General features: G+C 36.0%; 1 protein-coding gene across 6 annotated transcripts in view; it reads left to right on the top strand.

The window, feature by feature from the left end:
• Window positions 1–14,586, top strand: part of LOC123321925 (nucleolysin TIA-1) — a 248,441-nt gene that overhangs the window by 54,273 nt on the left and 179,582 nt on the right. Inside the window, exon 1 of one of the 6 annotated variants that reach the window (XM_044909730.1) lies at window positions 2,533–2,623. The exons of the other annotated variants lie outside the window; for them this stretch is intronic. The gene's annotated coding sequence lies outside the window, so the exon portion shown is untranslated. Of the gene's footprint in view, window positions 1–2,532; window positions 2,624–14,586 lie in introns of those variants that run through there. 6 annotated transcript variants of the gene reach the window in all.

Below are 14,586 nucleotides of genomic sequence, written 5' to 3'. Positions count from 1 at the left end.
GCACTTGGTGCTTGCCTCGGATATTCCAGCATGGTATCAACTTTGAAATTTTGGATATTTCTTTTCCCATTCTATCCTTTGACATAGCATCGTGTCAAAGTTCTTCCTAATGCTCAGTTTTGTAATCATAACATCACTTATCACTAGGTAGGTTCGTTGATGAGGTGTACTTGTTCAGAGGTTTCCAGGCTTTCTTACTTAAATATTCTTAGTATTCTCATTACCTGTACCTTCCCTAGATATTCTGAGGATAGTAGAGGAGTGAAATCTATGATGACCTCTGCCTCATAATCCTCTCCAATTCCAATGAAAAATCACTATTTTCGATCGAAATATCTATCGATCAGGTCTTCCAAGAGATGATTCTTCTCTTCATCAGGTATTCAAGGAAGATTGAAAGGACATTGGGAAATTTTCTCACACAATCAATAAAATGGTACTTATCAACTGAAAAACAAATGGAAAAATGTGAATTGAATTTTATCGACAAGTGCCAATGTTCTAACGAGAAAGAACGAAGTATATACATCATTTTAACATATATTTTTCTGGGACCCATCACTTCACTTCTTCCTAATGTAACTCATGAAGTGTAGGGTATATCCCCTTGGTAATGCTGAAAATTCCTCATCTTCTCCATTTTTGTAACTCTTAACAGAAATAAAAATGGTTAATTCGAAGAATCAATGTTCACTATTATAGTTTTTGGAACAGATTTTTCATCTGGGTGGATCTGAAACTGGCTTGATAACTGTTGAATATATTATAATATATAATATCTTCCACACTTCAGAAACACCAATCCCTCCTAAAGTGTATGTCATTGACCTCCAAATATATAAAAAAAGTAAGAATTAGATTAGTTTAACATTTCATCCCCATAATATAAAAAAGAAATGATAAGAAAACCCCATCAATGTCAAAATCGTCCTCAACGACAAAAGTTAGGAAACTAAACTACTCCCTAACCCTCGTGGGGGGTGCATGGCAAACTCCTCAATTATACATGAATGTAGCGTCATTAACAATAAAAATTGACCTGTACGATCCTTTTTCTTCGAAATAAAACCGATATGAATTTTGTGAGTTGCTTTTCACTCCCTCTGTAATGCTGCTTGAACTATAGAGTTATAGCTTTGCATATTTTGAAATCACCCCTATATTCGAATGAGTTTCTGATACGTAATGAATATCCAATTCAGCAAAATACATCAAAAGCGATGCAAAATGGCAATTACACCATTTCGTCATTAATTCAACACTTTCAAATGCCCTCGAAGTAATGGAGTTGGAACTTAAAAAAACCGTATTGAAATTCGAAAATATTTATGCTGGGAGCACCAATTATATACGGATGACCGGTTATAGAGTGCTTAAAAGGCCAGATACACCACCAAACAGGCGTCGACAAGACTCCCATTCCAAGAACAAAGAGGTTCACGGACCAGAATAACGATAATATTTTTGTCTCTCTATCTGCGATCAGAAAAATCATTATAAAAGCCATTTCTGTGCACGAATAAAGATAAAACCAGGGGCTGTAATGTCAGGGATCTTCGTTCGAATAAATGATCCCTTGTATATTGTTAGGAGCATTAAGCGGTCGTCTTTTGGTAATTTTTCAAACCCTAGATGTTTTTTGTGGAGGGATGGCCATTCTTCATCAGACAAGATAATAATTGTGCCGAATTGAAGTCGTAATGATTCAATTGACTTGATGAGAGTTTCAAAAGAAAGAGTATGTGTTCATTCCATGGCTTCCCCCATGCATTAGAAGTTCTGAACAACGCAATATATACAACGATGGTGGAAATTTGTCTATCAGCAAATTCTACACATGCTCTAAAGATTCAACAACTACCCATTGTGATTATGCCAAAAAAATAATAGTGGTGGGATCATAAATAACTTACCAATACGGTACATAACTGACTGAAACATTTCAAAAATATTCCAAAGAATAGTCGTTGCTTTCATTTCATTGTCAGTCAAAATACTATGGGGTATGTTCAATCAAAAACATCATTTTGCCTGGTCAAATTATTATACAACTGAACATTTTGATGTATTTTCATTTATTTTTTGAGTTATTATCTTTTGAGAAATATGAAACTGACTCTTTAGACATTAGTAACTGTATTGGACTCTCATATTATATGGAAATACTGAATACTTTTTTCCTCAATCTGTTGGAAGAATGAAATAATAGACAAGATACGCAGCCATTCAAGTTTGTTCTCTTATCCTACCAATGGAAAATTCAAAGTTCCGGCCTTTCCTGTTTGTAGCTGTGAAATGATTTAAAGAGAATGTATTTCAAGACAATGGAAGTTCTAATGAATGCCATTAGCATATCTTTCTCGTTACTTTTGTCTCCTGCCGAGACATGTACGGAACTGTGTAAGTTATCTTCGAGTCATCCTGGATAAATAATTAACAGTGTGAATCTAGGGTAGTGTCATCTTAATGTCGAGTCAAGTGTTCACACAAAATGGAAATTCTAATGACCAATCTTTGTGCTAACGGGTTGTCTTGAGTTGTGTACCTGGAGTGGCCCTGTTCCTCAACTGTTGCAGGCCGATTCACGAAATTGGATTCGAAAAGGAAGGAATTCGATTATCTGGTAGGTTCAATATTTATTCTATCCCGTTGTTTCAGTTGTGTCAATCAAACTGAAGAACTGAATAGTGGCAAATCTGTACTGACAAAGTTAGAAATCAAATTGAGTATATCAATGAATGTAAAGGAAAAACTACGTGGAGAGACTTATGTTTGCGTATTACACACTCACAAAATATGGTCCTCATAACACTTTTAGTCTAATGAAGAAAAATTAACAGAAACTCAAGTATGATATGTTCCTTATGGTTCTTATGAACGATAATGTGCTATTACAACTCATCTGGGTAGCATCAGTTATTGTGGTTCACTTGTCAAGGGTTTAAAATGTGTTTGAAAGCCTTCCAACTTGAACAATTAGTGTATTGGTTAAAAAAAGGTTTAACCAAACAAGAAGTTGCTAACCGTCTCTGGGTTTCTCGAAGTACTATTGACTAGTGCTGCATATACTCATGAGGGAGGAGGAGCAAGAGCTACTATAGCACAAGATCTGCTAATACGGTTAACTGCAGGACAAAATCCCGCCAAGTACGAGGATGTATTGATATCTAGTTAGCCTAGACCAGTTCCATGCATAAAAAAATATTGCGTTACCATAGCAACGAACACTAACTCATTAGAAGTGTCAGTTTGAAGTTTGAGGTCAAACAAGTAAACCAGAGTTACCCAATACATTAAAAGAAAGAAGATGTCCACCGAAATTGTGAAAATCGAAAAATTGGAGTATCGAGCCATCATCAAGTACCTGTATTTAAAAGTGTTAAGAGGTGAGCAGATTTACGAAGATATGCTTGATACCCTTAGTGATCAATTTCCTTCGTATGCGACCGTGAAAAATTGGCAAGCTTCAAAAGAGGTAAATTTTCAATTGAAGATGATGACCGATCGGGAAGGCCAGTTTCTGTGTCAGTCCCCGAAAATATCGATGCAGTTCATGAGATGATTTTATCAGACCTTCGAATTGGGCTAAAACGGATATCTGAAGCACTGAATTTTTCATACGAACGCGTTCATCATATAGTTCACGTCAATTTGGACATGAGAAAAATTGCTGCAAAATGGATCCCCAAATGTTTGAATGTTGACCAAAAGCGTGCAAGGGTAGAAGTATCGCGTTCGATCTGTGCTCGATTTGAAAACGATGTAGACTTCTTAAACCGAATTGTTATTATGGATGAGACTTGGGTACATTTCTACGATCCAGAAACAAAGTAACAATCGTTGGAATGGCGACACTCTGGTTCTCCAAGACCTAAGAAGTTTCGTGTCCAAAAATCTGTTGGAAAAGTTCTTGCTTCAGTTTTTTGGGATTGCCATGGAGTAATCATGATTGATTCTTCTTCTGCTTGCTTCTTTGACCTAAATCTACTGTTAAATTTGTACGAGTCAATAACTCACTCTGTATATTATTACATCTATGTATGTACAACTTATCCACTTCAGTTTTTTAGCAGTGCCTCTTGCTGTACGTACTACATTATTGCAATACTGAAAATTTGATTTAAGTGGAAGAAGTTTTCTCGCGAATACCCACTTCAATTTTTGAGCAGTGTATTATGGTAATTCCAATTTTGATAAAAAAAAGGTATACGTGAGAAAACATGATACCATTGTATGCAGTTATCGTTGCACACTACACCTCAATTGTGTCGATATCGATGTGAGGTATAAAAATTTTCGTTCGAACAGTCTGTGTAAGTTCAGATAACATACAAAACTTAACCGTTTGGACGACCTGTTATCATCCATTTAAAAAGCAATCCTACATACCCATATTGTTCCATATACAACAAAATAATTAAAAAAAAATTTCACGAAAAGTCAAACGGGATTTTCGTTTGAATGCGAAAATGAATATAAATGAACGTGCGGCAAACTCTATCGATATTTTAATGCCAACGCATTTTCACTGCTTATCAATCCACGCTAAGGAACTTAATTCATTCCTTAACGTGGGGTTCCGTCTTCACCCTTTCCTTTATAAACCTTCATCAGGTTGACGTTTACAGCTTCAATAAAATTAAGAACTGATTGAATTTGAAGCAGGTGGCGTATAACCGTAAATACAAAAGATTTATTGGAAGATAAATAATTGAAGCCGAAGTAGAGAGATCCTACAGGAAGCCGGTTTCTAATAGTCTATATTCAATGAAAGTGGAACTTGCCATGGATTCCGAATTTCGTCAATTGAATGATTATTGAGCCAGGAAATAGAAATGTACGGAATCCTTGTGACGTAGTCGACAGTAAATGTTGTGTTGGTTCATCGTTTCGGATTCGGCAGACTCAGCAACCAAACAAGAAAAAATAATTTAGAGACCTTGAAATTTCAAGAAGATTCAGACAACATATCATTTCGTTGAAAGAACATACGAGTCTTTTACTTGGAATTAATTCAGTAAATCAAGGACTGTTGTTTTTCATGTAAATATGTGAGAAAAGTGAGAAAATGCTGTATCCCTTGTCCTAAATTTGACATTTTTATGACCAACATCAACTAATGAAAATGAAGAAATATGATTCATCAATGAAATCATTCAGGCACTTCAAAAATGGAATGTTCTGGGGTACTTTATTGCCTATCATTTTTGTGAAAGGAGAGTTGCATCGTATGGGGAGATCGGAGGGACTGTTTATGGTACTTTGCAGTATGGGTGACTCTCAAAATTGTGTATTCCTCCGAATAATGAATTCTGGATATCACCAAATGAACGGGTTACATATTATACAAAATATATACAATGTTGTCATATTTGTGAGGAATAAATTAATGATCCTTGAAAGAATTATAATAAAGCCCCCGAATGCTCTGTTTTGGTGATGTCAAATCCAACAAGATGATGAATAATGCCAGATAAACCAATTCCACGTTTGTAATTAAACATCACTGGGCTGCAAATGAGAATTCATCACAGAATTCATTTGAACATTTAAATAATGCAACATAACACGATTTAATAACGCAGTTACTCCAATGCCGAACGAAATTATGTCGAAGGTAAAATTAAATTTTTGACAAAATTGAGATTTATGCAGTTGAGTGAAACTCAACTTTCAGAGAGTTTCGGTGAATGCATTACGGTCGGGACACCGGAATATTACGTTAAAATTATTGTTCAATACTGATTTGATAATCAACGACCTGAATTTGCCCACTGCTGTTCGGAAAATATAGTTTAGTTTGACAAAATATTGATTGGGATTATGAGGTGGAAATTTCAAGGTTTAAGATTCGTGGAAATTTCAATATTTATATTTTCACAAAACAAATAATCACTAAATTGTGACATTCCCAATTCTTTCATAAATCATTTTCCATTATTGGCTTTTGTATTTTGCAATAGTTAACGATAATGAATGGCACTAATTGTTGTCCTAACTGTAATTTGGAAATTAACTAATATCTGCTATGAACGCAATATAGATGTACATCTGCAGGGAATATATTTGATCTACTTGAACATAAAAATACTTTTTTCGTGAATACAAAGATTTTTGTCCAAATATTCATCACTAGACAAGGAGGCCCATGGCCCTGCCCTTTGAGAACAAGGGAGGGTGCAAGGGTAGACGCATCGCGTTCGATCTGTGCTCGATTTGAAAACGATGTAGTCTTCTTAAACCGAATAGTTACTATGGATGAGACTTGGGTACATTTCTACGATCCAGAAACAAAGCAACAATCGATGGAATGGCGACACTCTGGTTCTCCAAGACCTAAGAAGTTTCGTGTCCAAAAATCTGCTGGAAAAGTTCTTCTTTCAGTTTTTTGGGATTGCCATGGAGTAATCATGATTAATTTTTTGGATAAGTGTGGAACAATAACAGGAGATTACTATTCGACAATACTGACCACTCTACGGTAAAAAATTAAAGAGAAAAGACGCGGAAAGCTAACCAAAGGTGTTTTGTTTTTGCACGACAACGCCCCTGCACACAAATCTCATGTTGCCATGCAAAAAAATCGTGTTTTAGGGTATGAATTACTAGAACACTCCCCTTATTCACCAGATTTGGCTACATCCGACTATCACCTCTTTCCTTAACTGAAAAAAAGTTCGAAAGGTCGTAAATTTTCTTCCAACAAGGTGGTAATGAAAGCTGTGGAGGTCTGGTTTGCAGAGCAAGAAGAAACAACATTTTTTTTGAAAGGTCTAGAGACGTTGCAGGTTCGCTGTAATAAATGTATCCAATTAAGAGGAGAATATGTTGAGTAATAAAATATTTTTACATTAAAATTTTGTTTGGTTCTATAGTTAGCTAAGAATTTTTCAATATATCCTCGTATAGCATATATTACAATTATAAAGATATGCCTATTCATTTTATATCATTTTATATCAGTCCAAATTTACTCCTGGAACCGCTGCTGCATTAAGCTTCTTGAAATTTATCACTAAAACACTAGAAGAGTTTTTCAGAATATGAATCTACGATGATTTTCCTAGGAGATACGCGTGTGGAAAGTTGACCTTCTAAAAATTCCCGAAAAACTAGGGAAATTTCAAGATTTATCACTAGAAGAGTTGTAAATTTATCCACAATGAATGAAACCTGTAAATTTTTGTGGTTTATGTTCTAAAAATTTATTCATGTCGAAAATTATGTGTTAGAGGTGATCTGTAGTTTTATCCTGCTCCTAACAGAATCTTCACTAGCTAGATCCACATCTCACAGTGCCAGAGTCCTCAAAGAACTTTTTTTACTGTGACAGTCTCGGAAGACTTCACCAGAGTAATTTACTTTTAGTTCTTTACTTCTCCTGAAGCTCTTTCTTTTCGTGTCTCGCCAAAACCACATCACTCTGCCGGTACTCATACCTGAGCTTCCAAAACCGATGGAAATAGGACACCCTGTACGTTATTCCGAAGGAAATACCACAGAGGGAGGAAAGGGGAGAAGGGAGACAGGATCGAAGGGGGAATCTTAATAATTGATTATGAAGAGCCCTCAATCTCTAATCGATTCATAATACCGCCAAACAGGAAGTTGTTCTACTCAAAAATTGGCCCGGAATACAAACTCCGGAATGATTAATATAAGACTCCCCCAGTTTTCTGTGATCGTTCAACCAACCAATTAGAATAAATCGTGATGTCGGCTGAATCGTGGAACGGTTTTAAAAATAAGACGTCCCTTGATATATAGGTTGAAGGTTTTGTCAGCTGAAATAGCGAATACCGATTCCCACTTTCTGCCTGTTTTCAATGGGTAAGGGGCGGCTTGGTGGCCGTTCCCGACCTTTGCGGCTGGCAGCTGCTGAGGACTGACTCCTCTTCGACGAAATTATTGCCGCCCTCTTCGTTCCATTTACACCTGCTACTCGAATTATCTCGATTATAAGCAGATTTGACACATTGGGCTGTTATTGTCACCACAATCGCTTCGCTCCGACTTGATTTTCCCCAATAATGCTTAAAGGGTGTTTCGATAACAGCGCAATACAATAGCGCACCCTTTTTCTCACCCTTTGAATATAACGCTTCACGAAACTTTACAAATTTTGAAACTGATTCAAAGGTTTCTAATTTTTTGAATGAAGTGAATCTAAATATAGAGTTTCGATATTCATTTTTAAGTTTGAAACGAAATATTTGTAGTAACTCTTGTCTGTCGAGCTTACTTCAGTTGGTATTGTCAAAATGTAACCATTCTTTTTGATGTATAAACCTAAATGAATTTTGAACCAAAACTGGCTGAAGAGAAACTGAGCTCATGGCAGTGGCGGTTCCAGGAGTGATTTTGGGTGGGGGGAATAATATTACGAGGATATATTGAAAAATTCTTAGCCTACTATAGAACCAAACAAAATTTCAATGTCAAAATATTTTATGACTCAACATATTATCCTCTTAATTGGATATATTTATTACAGCGAACCTGCAACGTCTCTAGACCTTTCAAACAAGATTTTTCTTCTCCACAGCTTTTATAACCTCCTCGTTGGAAGAAAATTTCCGACCTTTTAACTTTTTTTCAGTTGAGGAAAGGGATGATAGTCGGATGGAACCAAATCTGGTGAATAAGGGGGTGTTCTAGTAATTTAAACCCTAAATCACGAATTTTTTGCATGGCAACATGAGATTTGTGTGCAGGGTCGTTGTCCTGCAAAAACAAAACACCTTTGGATAGCTTTCCGCGTCATTTCTCTTTAATTTTTTCCCGTAAAATGGTCAGTAATGTCGAATGGTCATCTCCGGTTATTGTTCTACCCTTATCTGAAAAATCAATCATGATTACTCCATGGCAATCCCAAAATACTGAAGCAAGAACTTTTCCAGTAGATTTTTGGACACGAAACTTCTTAGGTCTTAGAGAACCAGAGTGTCGCCATTCCAGCGATTGTTGCTTTGTTTCTGGATCGTAGAAATGTACCCAAGTCTCATCCATAGTAACAGTCAGGTTTGAGAAGTCTACATCATTTTCAAATCGAGCACAGATCGAACGCGATGCTTCTACCCTTGCACGCTTTTGGTCAACATTCAAACATTTGGGACTCCATTTTGCAGCAATTTTTTTCATGTCCAAATTGACGTGAATTAGATGATGAACGCGTTCGTATGAAATATTCAGTGCTTCAGATATCCGTTTTAGCCCAATTCGACGGTCTGATAAAATCATATCATGAACTGCATCGATATTTTCGGGGACTGATACAGAAACTGGCCCTCCCGATCGCTTGCAGTCCAATTTTTAATTTTAAATACCATCTAATTATGGTTGATGTAAATGTGATACATATTCTGAAAGAGCGATCTCTTCTAGAAGTAAAAATTCGAAAAATACTTCTCCCAAATTCTCAAAGGGGGGCCACGGTCCCCTTGACACCCCCACTGGAACCACCCTTGGCTCATAGTCGAAAAGCTGGCCTGTCAGATTTATATCCACTATTTCATTGAACTTCCTTGATTCGTCATTTGTCATCGTCGATTTATTCTCACTGTTACTCATACCTTGGACAGTTTGTCTTGCCAGAAAGGCTATAGAGTTAATCATACTTCTACATTACGACCCGAATTTGCATTTTATGTTTAGTGTCCTTGAAAAACTAATCTGTACGTTGCCTTCAGCGGAAGACTGAAAGTAATCGGAATTAAAAAGTTGTTCCGCTTTTGACGATCCGAGTATCTATAGAACGATGAAGGACACTTTGAAGCCGAGCGTTTTTGTCGAATGTTAGGTTGTTGAACCCTCACCTTTGGAATACTTCTTGAGTTCTTGAATGAAGTCGAACTGTGATTTCGTTTGAGTTTAAGGCTTTATGGCCCACCTATATTCAAATAAGTACCTACATAATAAAAAATTTCAATACTGGACCTTTGAAAAAGACAGACAAAAATCAACTTTCTGAAATTGTAAATTGTTGTGATTACTTGCATTTGAAAGATCGAAGACAAATTTTTTTCATATCCACAACTTTCCTGAGATTTCCTTTTATGGCACAAAAATAAGGGGTCACCGTTTACAGAAAACCTTGAGAATAATTCTCTTGAGAGCTTTTCATTCGAAAATTTTCTCATGTGAATTTTTTTATTGACGTCGATTCGAAATAATTTGAATAGAATCATATCATTCATTCCGCCAACAGATATGGCATGGAACAGATGCTCAGAATTCTGATCTTATGCCCCCGTATGAGAGGAAATTTCCATTTCCACGTTGCGCGAGCAGCTTTATGTTGTCTCCTGCAGTCTTTAGAAAGTGCCTCGCAAAGCTTAGAGGCATGGTACACGTCATGATTTACAGTTTTCGCGGATACCTGCTTAATTCATGGGCTTCGCAGGGATTGAGGGATATCTAGCATTCCAGTGTTACTGGGCCATATATAACCCGATGACAAATACCGTAGCGCGCAAACATGTTCTGTGTCCACCCTTTACTCAGTTGTTTATCGATTTTATAAAAGAAAGGGGAGTGTTTTGTGTTGAATGAATCAATCAGGGTCACAATTCTGTGGACCATCTGCCTGATTCACCATCATGATATTTTGCCGAGTGCTAGTATCATTTCCTCTTCCAAAAATTAAAACCAAAGTAGAAAGAGAACGAAAAACCAGGGTTAGAAAAATCCCCTGGAATTATTATCACATCAATGAGCATCAAAAAAATTCCTTCATCAACTGGCCCATTGGATTTCGAAAACTACTCTCCCTCAAGACTATGGATAGAGTAGAATGTCCCAAAAATCCAAGATTCAATTTAATTTTCATCGCTGCATCTAAGTTCCTCTGAGAAAATATTTCTTGCTGAAATCTTGTAGGTACTTAAACGCTAATAGTTGTCCAATCGCGAAAAACCTTGCTCAGAATTGGTACTTCGGTTTAATGAAGTTCATAACTGTCAAATGGAGTTGTGAATTTTCGTATCTTAATGAAAAATCTAAATTCTAAACTCCTGCGAGCTCACTCCGCTTGATAACGCATGGCTTCGAAGAAATTAACAGACATTTGTCAGGATACAAATGAGATTCTCGAACAAAATATAAAGCTTTAATTACCTTACAAAGTTTCTGTTATCATCAGTCACACTGAAGACCTCATTCTTCTCGGAATCGTTTCAACTTTCTAACATATCTTTTGTTAGTCGAAACATAACCAAGATGATTTTTCAGGGCTTTGAATTTCGTATATTTCGTTCGAGATATTCGAACTTCCGGTGTGATTCTCTGGACATACAAATTATTCAGGGTAAGAAAATGTATATTTCCAGAAATCCAACAAAAATTTATTCAGATAATTTCACATAAATTTGTAATAATATCGATCACAATTCTTTGAAATAGCACTAACAATTTTATATCAAAGTTACAAAATAATACAAGAAAAAATTAGTTTTCCACTTCGTCATCGTACTCGTCATCATCTCCATCGCAGTAATCTTCATCAGAGCAGTTAGCCCAATCATATTCGGTGCCACAAATCTCGTTATGCTGCAAAAGTACCTCATGAGGAATTTTCGACATTTGTATCACAATAAGACGATTTTTCTCAATGACCATCCTTTGAGTCACGAATTTGGATAGCTTATGTTTCCATGTCAGTATAGTGAACAAGAATGGATACTCCCTCTTCAAGTAGTCGCAAGCAATTTCGAAATCTGCTTGAAGATCTTTCTTTTTGCCGCTGAAATTCATCCTATTCCTGAATAGATTGATGTTTTTCACCCTGTATATCTCCTCTTCCTTCAGCATGCACTTGCAGGAATGTATTATCTTCAGCATGCTCTCGTTCTCTTTAGAAACGAGATCATAATCGGGGTAGATGTTGTAGTAGTCGGCCAGATGAGTCCAGAGATGAGGATACTGCAGTTGAAATGAGTATTCGACGTCATCGAATTCTTCAGAGGATATGGATGATCTGAGAAACATCTCGTAGGTTTGACAAGCTTCATTATACTGCCTCAATGTTCCCAAATTATTCACGTGCTTCATGCAGATGCTATCCAGGTCCTCAGAATTTTTTGTGAACTCGAAACAGCTCTTCGCTCTTGAGAGGGTAGTACCTGGAGCTCCTATTTGAAGTAAATCAGTACAAGATCTTGAAGATGGAATGCTATTCTCGAAATGGCAGGTACATCTTGTTTTACTCGGTAGGCCATATTTGGAAACGATAACATATTGCTCCATATTTTTCTCGAAATCTAAAAAAGTTATACATGGACCGTTGGAATATTAAGAAAAAAAAATTAAATTACCATCATATTCAACCGGATATTCTTCCTCAGATGTTGACATATCTGATGGTGAGTCATACACATCCAAATTATCTCCCATGCTATCGTTTTCAACATCCAAAAAAGTTATTTTCATAGGTACATCCTTCAGTATAATTTCAGAGGCTGCATCTCTCAAAATTGGTTCTGAAATTTCGAAAACACTTAGAATTTTATCGAATAATAAATAATCCAGTCCTGAACACTCACCCATTTCTCCCGATGTTGAAAAAACATCGAGGATTGACGAGTCTGATGTCGTTCTTCTTAAGTTGTTACTACCTGAACTCTCCATTTCAATTTAGTTGATATTCTGAAAATAAAACAGGAAATTATATCGAAATTTGTATCATAATTGATGAATTACCTCTTACTGTGCTTGACTCAGTGGAAAAATAACTGGTTTAGATACTTTTGAATAAAAAAACAACAAAAAAGCCAAAAATAGAACCACCCTTCTGAAAATTTGTCATTAATGTCAGTTTGACAATTCGTAACCTAGGCTGCAAAAAAACTGGACTTTGATATTTTGATTATTTTCAATGGCCGATTTAGGTGCATAGAGTCCAATAAACGGCGAAATTTCTTTTATACAGGGTGTACCTTGTTAATATGAGGTAAATGTAATTTATGAAGATTATAACAGGAAAAATTTTATCAAGGTGAAAATATCGAAGGTAATTCATTTTTTGTGAGATGGGATAACGCTGTATGATTAATGCAGGATGTATCTTCTGATATTATATTATGATTTCACTTTTATAGTGGAATATGTAATAAAATGTCTTACTTATTACATATTTTTCCCTGGATCTTGATCATACAGATTTTGTTTCTCCTATCCATTTTCAGTGATACAGACTGTTTGCTATTTTGTAGAAAATGTTCGGTTAGGTCAATTTTTATTTTAAATTACGCAATTTTTCATATATGGAGGGTAGTTGAGTTGTTTTAAATAGCAATTGTGATTTTTATTTAAGCTAATTTATGAATTTCTTCTACGAATTCAAGTACTATCACCATTTCATACCTTAAATGATAAAGGGTTGGTAAAAAAAACCCTTCAATGACCAAATTATCCAATTCTGCTATTCAAGCATTTTTCTAGAAGATAGTAGATTCAGAAGCTATGAATTTTGTGCGTTACTTTTTCCTTACACTGTAAAAAGACCATAATTCTTGTTCTTCTGACCGTATAAACTAGGGTTCAAACTCATCATGATTCACGCAGATTTATGGAATGAATGAAAATTCAAAGTCCCTAAGTTGCAGGAGGAATTTCTGGCATGAAGGAAACAGCAAAGCGTCATAATATATTTATAAGTTTCGGAATAAGAACGAATTCGTAAAAACGGCCCTGCTGGCACATATGTGACGATATTATATTCATATCTAGCTGGGGAATACGTAATGATAGATATTTCTCACTTGTAACGCAGCCGCTGTTTGGAGTTTTTGCCAACGTTTTCCTATTTATCCAGGGGACCATTTGTCCCTCTTTTTGTTGTTGGGCACATCGTAGTTTTTCCCATTAGAGGAGTTATCGAATTTTATCTCTGCTCTGCCAGAGTGTTCCAGGTGAATTGTGGAGGAATTAAGAATTTTGTGATGCACACAATCAATATATTTCATTCCCCAATGATACTCCAGTTAGAATCGAAGAATATCATATAAAGAGACATCGAAAGACGAATGAGAGATCTGTTATTTTTTCGTTGACATGGTTGCCGTCAATCGCCATTTCTGGATGAAGATTCTTATTCTTTTACACGAATTCTACATGAACATCTAAAGTGATTTTTTTTAATTTTAGGGTGAATTCTGACCTCTTCAAGAACTTTCTTATCTCAACACATGCCTCATTTTTTGATGTTTGAGACTGATTTACTCAAATACGAAGTAACCATCATATATTCACATTTGCTGAGTCCTTTTTGTACCAGAACGATCATCAAGAATCCCTCGTCTTCTGAAGTTACAATCTATAGCCAATGCAAATCGGAGAATCTTATGAATATCGAGGTTTCCAACAAAAACAAAAATTTAAAATTCTTTATTTAATCTAAGAATCATTAGCATCCCAAGAAGATTATAATTTTAGATGGAGAATAACACCATATACATACGATGCTCGTGAATATGCCACAATACCTAATTCAATATTTTTCGGGCATCACCGATGTTTACACCGCGCCAGATCCATTCTTCCGATTTCAGTATGCAAAGGGGGCCAAAGTTCATAAATGCAAAACGTGAT

Source organism: Coccinella septempunctata, chromosome X (genome assembly GCF_907165205.1).
Source record: "Coccinella septempunctata chromosome X, icCocSept1.1, whole genome shotgun sequence".
Lineage (NCBI taxonomy): Eukaryota > Metazoa > Arthropoda > Insecta > Coleoptera > Coccinellidae > Coccinella > Coccinella septempunctata.
The sequence above is the reverse complement of the archived record's forward strand: the minus strand, read 5'-3'. Positions and strand labels throughout refer to the sequence as shown.